The sequence below is a fragment of the Rhinichthys klamathensis genome, unplaced genomic scaffold, assembly GCF_029890125.1.
Source record: "Rhinichthys klamathensis goyatoka isolate OS25496 unplaced genomic scaffold, OSU_Roscu_1.1 h1tg000139l_1, whole genome shotgun sequence".
Classification (NCBI taxonomy): domain Eukaryota; kingdom Metazoa; phylum Chordata; class Actinopteri; order Cypriniformes; family Leuciscidae; genus Rhinichthys; species Rhinichthys klamathensis.
In genome coordinates, this window is record NW_026606674.1 from 2,127,617 (window position 1) to 2,140,099 (window position 12,483).

The 12,483-nt window shown below is 36.8% G+C and overlaps 1 protein-coding gene across 1 annotated transcript in view; it reads left to right on the forward strand.

The window, feature by feature from the left end:
- The first annotated feature begins 9,932 nt into the window (after positions 1-9,932).
- ppfibp1a (PPFIA binding protein 1a) overlaps positions 9,933-12,483 on the forward strand; it is a 33,741-nt gene continuing 31,190 nt past the window's right edge. The window contains exons 1-2 of the mRNA XM_056257570.1: positions 9,933-10,035; positions 10,814-10,889. The gene's annotated coding sequence lies outside the window, so the exon portion shown is untranslated. The remainder of the gene's footprint in view (positions 10,036-10,813; positions 10,890-12,483) is intronic.

Genomic DNA, 12,483 nt, shown 5'->3' on the forward strand with positions numbered 1-12,483 from the left:
AATGTCAAAACAGCAAATTGGAAACAAATTGTACAGACCGTTACAATCAGGTCTGGTTGTTTAATAGTAATTTGACAGTGTATAGGAATATCTTGATTGTTCTAACAATGTGTGATTGTAAGTAATGACAGTAAGATGCTTTTTATAGTAACTATGTTGGCAATGTCTATTTTGGAGATTTGTGAAAACAAACAAAAAAACAGATGTAGGTATTACATCTGAAGATATCTTTATCAGTGTTTTAAAATGATGCCCAAAAACATTATATAGTGATGTTGTCAATAGCTACCCTCACAAGTCTCCCAAAACACATCCAAGGCTTCACATGTGTGTTTGTGAATATCCCCATGCAAGAATGCTTTGGACCACAGCTTTCCTGTGAAACAGACATTCACCATTCATCAGCCTTGCTCTTTGATTGCCCCGTTGCCAAGGCAACCCTGTCGCCAGTCAATACTGGTTGGGGACTGCCGGTGGAGGTCTTCCCTACCGCCTAGCTAGGCTATAATTAAACTCAAATTAGACAGAGCCTCCACCGCTAATCTCCGCCACCGGCTTTTTGTACAATGCAGTGGGCAGGGATAGAAAGGAGTGTCTCATCATGAGCAGTCCTGCTGCTATAGTGTGCTTAATGGATGTGGACGAGCCCTACACGCCACATTAAACTAGCGACAATCACCCTGCACTGCATCTGATAGGTTACCGGAAATATTTACAGAAGGAACTGGGAAATTTGGGGAAATTGGCCATTTGCTGCTTTTATTTAAATCGGTTATTAATGTGGCCAGTCGGTTGCAAAGTGAGACCTTCATGGAGTGGCTTAGCTTGAAGCTTAAAGGCAACATGATGGAAAAAAGATGTCTGTGAGCAGTAACTCTCTAGCGACTCTCTCAGCCCTCTAGGTCAGTGAGACATTAAACCCTCATCCTTACAGCTTGCTGTCCAGATCTTTGACTCAAAGGCAAGCATCACCATATTTATTATGCTGGAAAAACAGCTTGTAAATTTGATTGTTTATCTGCGCTCTCACATGTTTCTCTTAAAAGTGTCCTCATATGACTCAGTGGAAACATTAATACATCAGAGAATATTGAATCATTCACAGGGTCATGTTCTGTATGAAACAGGCTTTGCAACTCTTGAATATCTTATAGATGACAGAAGTCTTCAAAGTTGCTGGCAAGTGTAGTTATTATCCTCTCAGCATCTGATTTTTAAGAAAGCTAATCAAGAGTAACAACTTCATCTTGATTAAGGAGTTAAAGGGCACATAACACTGCCAATCTCCTGTTAATCTTGAGTACTTATAGTATAGCGTTCTTCATATCTCCGAAGAGTCTTTAGTTTTATCAGATTTGTAAAAGACCGATACGCTGCAATTCTTTCGAAAACAGCAGAGCTCCTGGAGGCATGCCATGTGTTGTCTTTCTTTAAAGTAAAGGCTGCTTGGTTTGATATTTTGTCATAAAGTGATGACTTCAGCACATGAGTGAATGGCCAAGCACTTTTCAAGAGTTTTTAAATTCTATGAATTAAGCTCTCTTAGAAAGATATCTGACATTTACCTGAAACGTTCACCAGTGAGACATTTGACCAAGCTTGATTTAGATCAGAGGGTTGTGTTGCTTTTACAGCATAAGTCGTGACTAACAAATCCATACCACATAAAACCTTCACTCAGCGTCGGTTTACGGGGGTGAAATATTGAAAGAGATTTTCATTCATTCCCCACTGATACCAACCCACCATCACAACCAAGAGAGTCTATTCATGGATGTAAAGCAGCCCAGTCATTTCCCTTCAATAGGATTGTGAGAGCAGGTCTATGACAGAGGTGTGCATGTTATTTATGGTGGTTTTGAGACTGTTTAAAAGTGATCTCTACACATTATGTAATCAGGTGCGCTGAGTTATATAAGAGGGACTTATAAGATCACTGGACAGGAGTGAATGGTGTTCTGTGAATGATCAGGATTGACGTTCCGATCACAATGTTCTATTGCACATCCCTCTTGTAAACACTGAGGTTTAAGACATTTATAGTGAATGCTCTTTCTGCTCTTTTTCTGTCTATTTTCCTCATCTGGATGAAACAGTGGGTTTAACAGGTATTCATCTTAATAATTTAGAAGTAGTTTATGGGAGTAACTAGGTAAAAGATGACGCTGTTAATCTAATAAATGTAAACAGAAAAATCTTTCTTTCTTTCGTTTCATTCTTATTTCATAAAAAAAAATGTAATGGGTATTTAACTCTCTGAGAGGCTGTGCTTTATTGTGAATACAATTTCTTTTCACAGCTGTTTATATCAAATATATCATTGGTTTTAGCACAGCTGAAACACTGTATTGACCATTTAGAAGATAGGACCAGAACTTTCCATTTTATAATTGATAATTAAGTATTCAGTCACAGAGAATTCCATTTAGAATCCTCTAACATGATTGTAAACCATTAAAACATGAAGAAACATGGATTCCAAAACCATAATGTGTGCCATGATTTCATGCATGTGCAAAATAACTAACTCAAAATAACACAGCGTTCAGTATGCTCTTGTCTTTAGATGCAGTAGCAAACACTGGAGCTTTTCTCTTTGTATGCATGTAATGTGTTGTGCGGATGATCTGTGACCAGAATAACTACTGGCAGCAGCTGTACATGTTCCACCGCTAGCCTTTATGTGCTCACTGCCCTTTTGGGTCCACTGTCGATGTTATCAGACCTTTTCCTTCTGCCCTGTCACACCTGACAGTGAGACACTTTTGAATACTTTGGAGACCAAAGGTGTGCAAAGACTGTTATCATGGTTGACTTTTGTGGTTTCCTGTTTAACTTTATCTGTTTGCTCACACAGGTTTATCTGTACACACATTCCCACTGAGATGGATTCTTCGAGGAACAAAAAAACAGAAGCTGAGAAAGAGTGAGTAAACATTGTAGCCAGTTGCATTAATATGCACATTTGTTTAATACTTGTTTTTTTGGTGATTAGACATCTTATTGCATGGGAAATAAAATAGTTTTTGTTGACATCTTTATCAAACATTTTTTTTTTAAATAATGATAATTTAAAGGAGAACTCCGGCGCAAAATAAACCTCGGGTGTAATAACACATTGGTACAGACTAAATCGTTCCCTGAGATTTGTTTTCATGATAATCGAATATAAAGAGTTTTATCTCTAAAAACAGTTTAGCTTATAACGCTAGTATATTGGGCATTGAGTAAGCAAAAAGAGATCGCTAGTTAATACCATTAACAAGGCTCAAATTAGCCCCACACTAACACGGCAGCATAATGAGTGTCCTTACATGCAAACCGAAGCATTGAGAACTTTGTAAGTGTATAGACAGTTTAACAGTTAGCGCATACAGACAGGAGCCATATTGGAAAACAGTCTTGACCAATCGAACCACGAAGGTGAGCGAACAGTACGTGTAGATATTGAAGATAAGATAAATTATATTTATTTTTTTATTTTCTCTGTTGCGTTCAGTGCTTCTCTTATGCGCTCAGTGCTTTCTTCCGGAAACAACGGACCATATGAGATTCCAAGTCACAGTTCAGCTCACGTATCACCGTGTTCGTGGTTTGACTGATCGAGACTGTTTTCCAAGATGGCTCCTGTCTGTATGCGCTAACTGTACTGTCTGTGTAAAGTATCTTCTTATTAAACTTTCTATACACTTACAAAGTTCTCAATGCTTCGGTTTGCATGTAAGGACACTCATTATGCTGCCGTGTTAGTGTGGGGCTAATTTGATTCTTGTTAATGGTATTAACTAGCGATCTCTTTTTGCTTACTCGATGCCCAATATACTAGCGTTATAAGCTAAACTGTTTTTAGAGATAAAACTCTTTACATTCGATTATCATGAAAACAAATCTCAGGGAACGATTTAGTCTGTACCAATGTGTTATTACACCCGAGGTTTATTTTGCACCGGAGTTCTCCTTTAATTACACAATCTTCTTGTAAAGAAGACACTGAACTATTATATTAATAATTACATGTTAATGTATAATTTTAATGTAAATGTAATATTTACATGAAATAAAAATATATATATTAATAATATTAACATTAAGATTTTAATACATGAAATATTAAATTAAATCATATTTACAATAAATGTACATTTACATTTATTGTAAACTTTACACTTCTACACTTTTTTATTGCTGTTACTATTATTACTGTTATGTATATACCATTACATTTTAGAATAATAGTAATGTCATAAAAACTATCCAGTCGAGTTCATCAATTTAAAAAAAAAATATTAACATTTCATATCAGTCTACAAAAATGTGCCCACACCTTTGACTGGACATGTGCATTAAAACATGATATTATATCTAGTGGTTCACTGTATAAATGTCATATAAGCTGTCGGGCTGATCGATTGCTATACGGATGTTTGTATCTGGATGCCAGGAGGTCACCAAAACAACATCACTACCAAGTCAGACAGAGTGGCACAGCAGCACAAAATCAATACAAAAAAATTATAGGTGCATTTCAGAATGTACCAACAGTTCAGGTAAAGTTCTCAAACCTCACTCAGACAGAATGCAACATAAAAGAAATTGTATCTGGTTCTGATATTGATCCCACAATCAGTGTATTCAGCTGTCGCTTTTTCTCGGAACTCGCGTCCGGTCAAATATGAAGGTTTTTGGTGACAGGAGATAAATGGACCAGGCTTTCAATTTACAGACAATGTTAGTCAGAAAACGTCTAGGACAGGACGCTCTCATTCTGTGCCCCTTGACAGGAACACCATGTTCATGCAGAAACAGCACATGCAGATACAAAGAGGCCATAGAGATGTGCAAGGAGCATACAGTAATCGTTCAGAAGGAAATCAGAAGGAGAAAGACTACAGCTTTTTTTTTTGTGATATATTTCTTTGTATTTCCAGTAAAGAAAACCCAAACCCAAACATATTCATCATAACAACCACAATCATCATAAAATAACACATATATGAAAGTAATAGTTTTTAATGATTACATTTAAATTTTTAATTAATGATTTAAGTAATACTTTGTGTGCTTTATTAAACAATTTTGAAGCAGAAGTAATCAGTTTTGATATTTACAGTTACTATATGTGTCATGACTTCGGTCTGATCTGCTGTGTTTTTGTCTTTTCTCTGTGTCTGTGTGCTTTGTTGTCTTTGAGTACATGTGCTTTGTTTTGACAGCTCGCCATGTGCTCCGCTGTCATTGTGGCGTTTCCCCTCCCACTTGTTATCCTTAATTATCTATTGATTTCACGTCACACTTGTTGCTAATTTATCCCTCATTAATCTCCCCTATTTTAGATCCTCTTGTGTTCAGTCTTTTGCAGACCGTTTGTTGTGTGTACTGCCATGCAGTCGCCTGTGGCCTTGCCTTGTCTTGCTGTTTCAGACTCCAAGTCAGGCCAGGCCAGGTTTCCTTGACTGCCTGCCCAGTCGTTCTCTGTTCAGTTGGGACTTGGATTCACCACCCCAGACCCTCTCTGTACACTCATCACTTTCATCAGGGATCTCAGTTTGACTAGGGCACTGTGTCACTGGTGACGCTGTATTTGGTTCTTTTTGAGAAGTGTTCTCCTGGCCCAGTGGACATTTATTTGGACTTGGATTTTTTCTGGGCTCATTGAGAGCAAAATAAACTTTTCTGTTACCTGCAACTGAATCTGTGTCTCTCACTGACAATATGAGCATAACTAGATGAAATAACTATTGCTAAAAATAGTACAAAGACTTTAGACTTGACCTGGACTTGAGACTTGACTTGGATCCCATAGACTTGAGACTTGACTTGGACCCCATAGACTTGAGACTTGACTTGGACTTGGACCTCAAATACTTGATACCTGACGTGGACCTCAAAGACTTGACACTTGACTTGGATTTGGACCCCATGCTTGAGACTTGACTTGGATCCCATAGATTTGAGACTTGACTTGGACCCGATAGACTTGAGACTTGACTTGGACTTGGCCCTCAAAGACTTGAGACTTGACTTGGATTTGGACCCCATGCTTGAGACTTGACTTGGATAGAGACTTATCCATACTTGTTTGGTACAACTTTCTCCATACATGCATATTTGTCTTATAACTTAGCTTATTCTGAACTTTTAACGCTAGACCTGCTCTTTTGGTTCCTTGTTTTTTGCATTTCCTTAATCTCTTAAATCAAAGTGTGCTACATAGGCTCACAAAATCAATAATGTTTTATCTACACATAAGTGGTTTCTAGCGAAAACAGAGAGATAAACAGCAAATACTCCAATTAAGTGAAAATCAATTTAAAATACGGTACTTTAAGAGATGGATCATGATATGTACAGGAAAGACTGCATCATTGCCATAAAAGCATTCAATGCAACGTCTGGTGAATAACCTGCTGTGAGAACTGATTAGAAACTGATACGATAGAAGTTCTAACTTCACCTCCAGCATGGGGGAGGTTTTGCAATAGAAGAGCATTCTGAGAAACAGCAAAAGTGTGTGTCGACTGAGAATTGCAAACATGAAAAAGGCAGCCAGCATGACTTCAATAATCGCCTCTGATAGCTACTCCAAAAAAGACTTTAGCATGGCGTGTTTGCTCTCTTTCCTCTAGCGACAGTGAGTTTCTCGCTGGTTTAATTGGACTATTTAGTGGATTAGAGGATACTCAAGAGCTTGACACTCAGCGTAATGTGATAAAACACACAACAAACCTTGTTACTATATAATAGGCATAACAATATTTATTTGTAGACAGGACTGAGTGATTTTGTTTTTTCATAGAGTCCACTATCTAGTCTTTATGAAAAGGCATTCAGGGTTTTCTGAGGTTCGGATCAGCACTGTGAATCATTATGATGATGAAGTTTGAATTTTATGAGCTCTTGTTTCTCAGCCTCATCCCCTCTAAGGGGTCTTGTTTATGAATTGCTCTAACGGATAACGCAGTAATCATATTTGGGTCATGGAATATGCTTAAAATGGCAAAGATTGTGAGTCAGAAAATTGTTCTATGCTCAGAGCCGATGCATTATAATAAGGCTAGTTTACGAAAGCTGACCTGGTTTCACAGCTTAAATATGAATATTTGTATTATGTGCCCATATTACAGTGCCTGGCTTGACACTAAATCCCATTTTTAAAAGAGATAATACTCAGTGTTGTGCAAAAGATAATGTATAACCTCCTATTTGTCAGATATCTGCCAAAAATGTAGTAAATTTACAGTAAGATGCTAACAGCTTATGGACCTTATTCAGGCCAAGAGATCAAAGTTTTGCTGGTTAGCATGACCTGGTTAGACCCTGCATGTCGTAACTGTACATCAGGGCCCAAAAAGCATTCTCTTTATTGACGATTATTCAAAAGTAGCCATGCATTCTGCTGAAAAACTATGCCAAAAACATCTAAATTGCATATTTCCATTGTATCATTTGTTTTACCAATGCCCAATTCTTTGGAGGGGCTCTTAGAGGCATGAAATTGGTGTTTTTGTGACATGACCTTATGACCATATCCTTGTATACAAGCAGTTTAAAGGGGATATAGTATATGTAGAATTCACAATCCCTTGTTGTAAGCGACACTGTTGGCCGTTAAGGGAATTGCAGCCAGCAACTTGTTTGAGACTATAGACTATATATCTGGCTATGTGAGACTAGTTTGAATTAATCCCTTTTCTTTGCATGATACATTGCAGAATAGGTATTTCGGCATTATCCTGAACATTGTAAACGCATTCGTTTCATGTGTCATAGAACGGACAAGAGTCTCTCATGTGTGTGCGTGAATGTCACATCCTTTTGATGTTCCTGGCAAAAACGTCCCGAGTCCTTTACGTAAAAATCAATCTACAGTCTTCTACAGACAAACAGTCGGGGAAGGTCTCGTTTTTTACAAGCTGTTCACACATTGGCTATAAAAAGCGATTAATACGTGAAAATTCGTATAGCCCCTTTAAACACAAAGGCAACGACTTTCTGTACATTTCATTCATAATTATGTTCTTATGTTCTTATGTAGATAGTTGAATTAAATTCAGTGGGTTTCATGAATAAGGGTCAGGTTTTTCTTATGAAATGATGTGCATTTATGACAGGCTACAGTAACTGTCACAATGCTATTCACATGCTAAAGGCCTTCATAGGATATCAATTGCATTTATTAATTCTGTCAGTGTGTCACTAGTAATGTAAAGACCCAAACTTTATCTGTTCTCATTAAACTGTGAATAAAATGATCAAATTATGTGGTTAAAAACAACCCTTTCCATGGTCATGTCTTTGGCTGAAGTGAGTCAGAGGGGAAATACAGCGCTCTAGTATTCATTCCCATAGATACATCTACTCAATGCATCAAATCTTTATTTTAGCAGTGCCAAAAAGTAATCTGATTTATCCACAGTATGATTGCCCTCTCAAATCCGGCATAATGTCAAGAGCTCCACACACTTAAGCCCATAGTGGAACAGAATAAACCTGAATGGGACTAGCTGGATAACGGATTTCTTGAGCCATTTGTTGTTCAAAAGTGCCATTTTATGTTTAAAATATGAAAATGCTGTGACAATGCTTCCCAAGTGAAGCTTTTACGTGCAGTTTAGTGAATGCTCCATTCTTTAAACCACTTAAACCACACTAAAAAAATTAAGACTGTCATTGGATTGGATAACGAAATATCAAACTGTGGCATTTTTTTTTTTTTTTTAAACACATTTGCAGGCAAAAAGTTTAACAAGAATTTGGCTGTAAATTCTCTAACAGTAGAGCACTACAATTAAATAATCGCACTGCACTCCACTATCCAATTAACCCAAGACATGGTAAAATTTTAAAACACTTCATTATTATTTATTATATTATTTTAGAAATAGTACTGTTTTAAAGTGAAACATGAGCTTGTTTTGATGTTCTTCATGTTCTCTCAATCTTTCTTTCTTATTTTTTTTTCTTTATATAAATCAGACTTTAAAAGCTGAGTTTTATAAAAACAACAAGTTAGTTTAGCTCTGCATTTCATTCCAGGCTCAAATTTATTTATTTGTTTGTTTGCTATATTAAATCATATTTATTATTATTAAGATATTAAATAGCTAAAGTGACCAAATAAGCTGTCAGTAAAAAAATATACTTTTAGGTGTACAACAACTTGTCCCTAGGGCAGTACCCTAAGACTTGTACCTTATCTACCCCTAAAGTGTGCACAGTAGTACATCAGCTATACTAAAGGTAATGCTAAATGCACCCTTAAGGTATTAATATGCACCCTCTAGAGTCTAGAGGTAGATAAGGTACAAAGGTGTACCTCTGAGGGTTCTGCCCCATAGACAAGTTGTTTTTCTGCATTTTGCTGTTGTGGGGGCCATTGAATAATTAATTCTCGGGTGAGTGCAATCATGGTCTCTTTTCTTTTGTGTTTAACTTCGTCACATTCTTTCTTTGTTATCATGCCAAGTCTAGCAGAGTTTTACTCTCCATCAGCCAGCCTTCTCCCCGAGTTCCTCTCATTATTGGATCAAAACTGCTTTTGCATACATCCTGCATCATAAACAGCTTTTTTCCTGGCTTTTGGCTACCCTCTAATATTCAAAACAGTGGCGGTGACCCATAGCCAGATGTTATTCATTACAGCCAAGCAGAAAAGGGCCTCTTTTCAAGGTGTTTTTGAGCTGCAAGATATTTACTTTACAAGCTGCCTTATGTCTAGTGCAGGAACAATATGCATAGAGCTTCTGCTCCTACAAGAAAACATATTGCATATTAACATCAAAACCAAAAGAATGATTTTTTTTTTTTTTTAATGATGTGTTGCAATGTGGATGAGGCACAGGGAAAGCAATTATAGAAATTAGTGAGTGGCATGATTTGTGATACTCATTTTTGTTTTTGTCACACAGATGAATCACAAACACATGCAAACATGAAAGAGCATGACGGTGACTGTGCCAGAGGGTTTCACCCCTCTAACCTTTGGATTCATTTCCATTTCTCAAGCTGGGCGGTGTCTCTCCTATCGCCCTAAAGGTTAATTGATTTCTCCCCTTGAGCACCGAATACTCCGGAACACTGACATGAATAATAGAGCAGGACTGTGAATGGTGCCGACACACCTGGTGAATCGTGCAGATCATCTGTGTGTTATGTCAAGATCATGTAAAACAGACGTTTTCACTGAGGGGGTGGAGAAAAAAGAATTCTAACCCTCAATATGCTGGCTAAATCATGATTTGACCTAAATAAATGTTAATTTAGTATTTTTGTGTGTAACACTTTATTTCAATAGTCCACTTTAGATATTTTACTAACTATAAATAACTTTGCAACTACATGTCAACCAGCAGTAGTAGACCGTCTGCTTAATATCTACTAACACTTCAGTTTTAATTTTAATTTTAGAAATTTAATGTGCTTTTCTCATTTGTTTTTCCCCCCAACTATTTCTTTTTAGCTTTCTATTTTTATTTCAGTTTTACTTTTTATAATTTTAGCAGTTCAACTTAAACTTATTTTATTTCAGTAAGCTGCCAAGGCAATGTTTTATACTTTTTTTCATGTAATATTTATATTTTATTTTATTTCGGCTTTATTTCAATTAACAAAAACAATTAATATGAAAAAATATCTACAGAATATTTGAAAAACTTTTTTGACGTTTTTTTGTTTTGTTTTGTTTTTTACATTTAAGCCATTTCTTTTAACAAAAAGTTACAAAAAGCTGATTATCTTCCTGTAAGAGGTTGTTGTGATTAAAAGACGATAATTCAGGAACATTTTGTCCTAAGTGTTTTTTTGTTTATTTTAGTATGTGATCTCAAAATGGCGGCCACCGAATGAGGGAATGGAATGAAAGCCACTGATGACTCAAGGTTTTGTCTTATGTGAGTACATAATTTTTTTTACTTATTGGTCAAAAGTATTACTACATTTTTTAGAAGTAAAACTTTTTGAAGTGGGAAAAATGCAGTGATTTTCTGATTATTCAGGGAGCTTAGCAATATACAAGTTCTATGCAAATATACAAGTACAGCATGTAAAGGGCAGACACTGCATGTTATTTTCCGTCAAAAGAGGTTTCAATCTCACCGGAGAGCTGCCACATAATGAAAGATGAAAATCTTATCCTTCAGGCCACAAAGTAAAGGTCACCACGGCCAGTAATACTCTGCCTGGGGGTCAAATAAATGTCTAAATGCCTAAACTCAAGCGAGGACTTTTATTTGCGTGTTTGGTCTTGCAACGCTCTTGCTCACCTGCTGTGTGCGTCTCTCACCTGTTTTGAGTCAGTCAGCAAGCAGGTGGCCAAATCTATGCCATTGCCCTGCAGGGTCTGCCCAGATCGATTGGTGACACTTTAATACCTGTGGTGACTCTTTCACACAAAATATGTGTCGAACGGTTCAAGAGAATCAAAATGTCTGGGTTTAGCTAATCATATACACCTACACAACAATCTTTAGCATCAAGTCTGAATCTAAATGAAGGGAGCCAAAAAAGAGGTTTTTGAACGGAACACAAAAAGGAATGCTTGTGGTGATGGGCTAAAAGATGATGGGCTAGTTAGCAGAAACACCAGGCAAATTGATTTCCTGGCTGACAGCAGCAGTAGCAGCAGCGTGGCCGTGCATCATGGGTTGCATAAGCGATCTGCCATCATGATCAAGCACAGCAGGAAGAAACATGCCAGCGCTCCACCGCCGGCGAGATTGACAGAGACAGGGTCGGTGGCATGGGTTACGGGAATTGCGAAGTGGAAAGCGGCATAATACCTTTTGACATGCTTTGATTCTTTTGACATCACCAGGGTCTTGTTTTTTTCTCATGTCTTCATTGGTGGCTACAGAGTTAGACTTGCTCAACCTCATTAGCTACAAGCCAGCACTTTAAAACACGGGAATCGATAAATCATGGATATTTGTTTAAAAGAAAACTTTTTTTTATTATTAAAATGGCCTAACGTCTAAAATATATATGCATGAACTGACCTTGAAAAAATTTATAAAGTCATTTTTTAACATTCTTTGAAAAAAAATGTGTCTTACAGTGATGAAGAAGCACTGGTAAACCAATATTAATTGGAAAAAAGTTATGTATAGTTTCTTTTTTGATTTTGAAAAAAGTCTCTTACGCTCACCATGGCTGAATTTATTTGATCAAAAATACTGTAAAAACGGTAATATTCTAACATATTATAGCAATTGAAATGAATCGTTTTCTGTTTACATTTTGTTTTTAAATGTAATTTATTCCTGTGATGGCAAAGCTGGATTACTCCAGTCTTTAGTGTCACATGATCCTTCAGGATTCATTCTAAAATGCTGATTCAATGCTCAAGAAACATTTCTTATTATAACATTTTTGCTGCTTAATATTTTTGTGGAAACTGTGAAGCGATTTTCCAGGATCTTTTTAAAAGTACATTTACAGCATTTACGGTCGTTTTTGTAAAAACTCTAAAGTCTTTACTGTCACTTT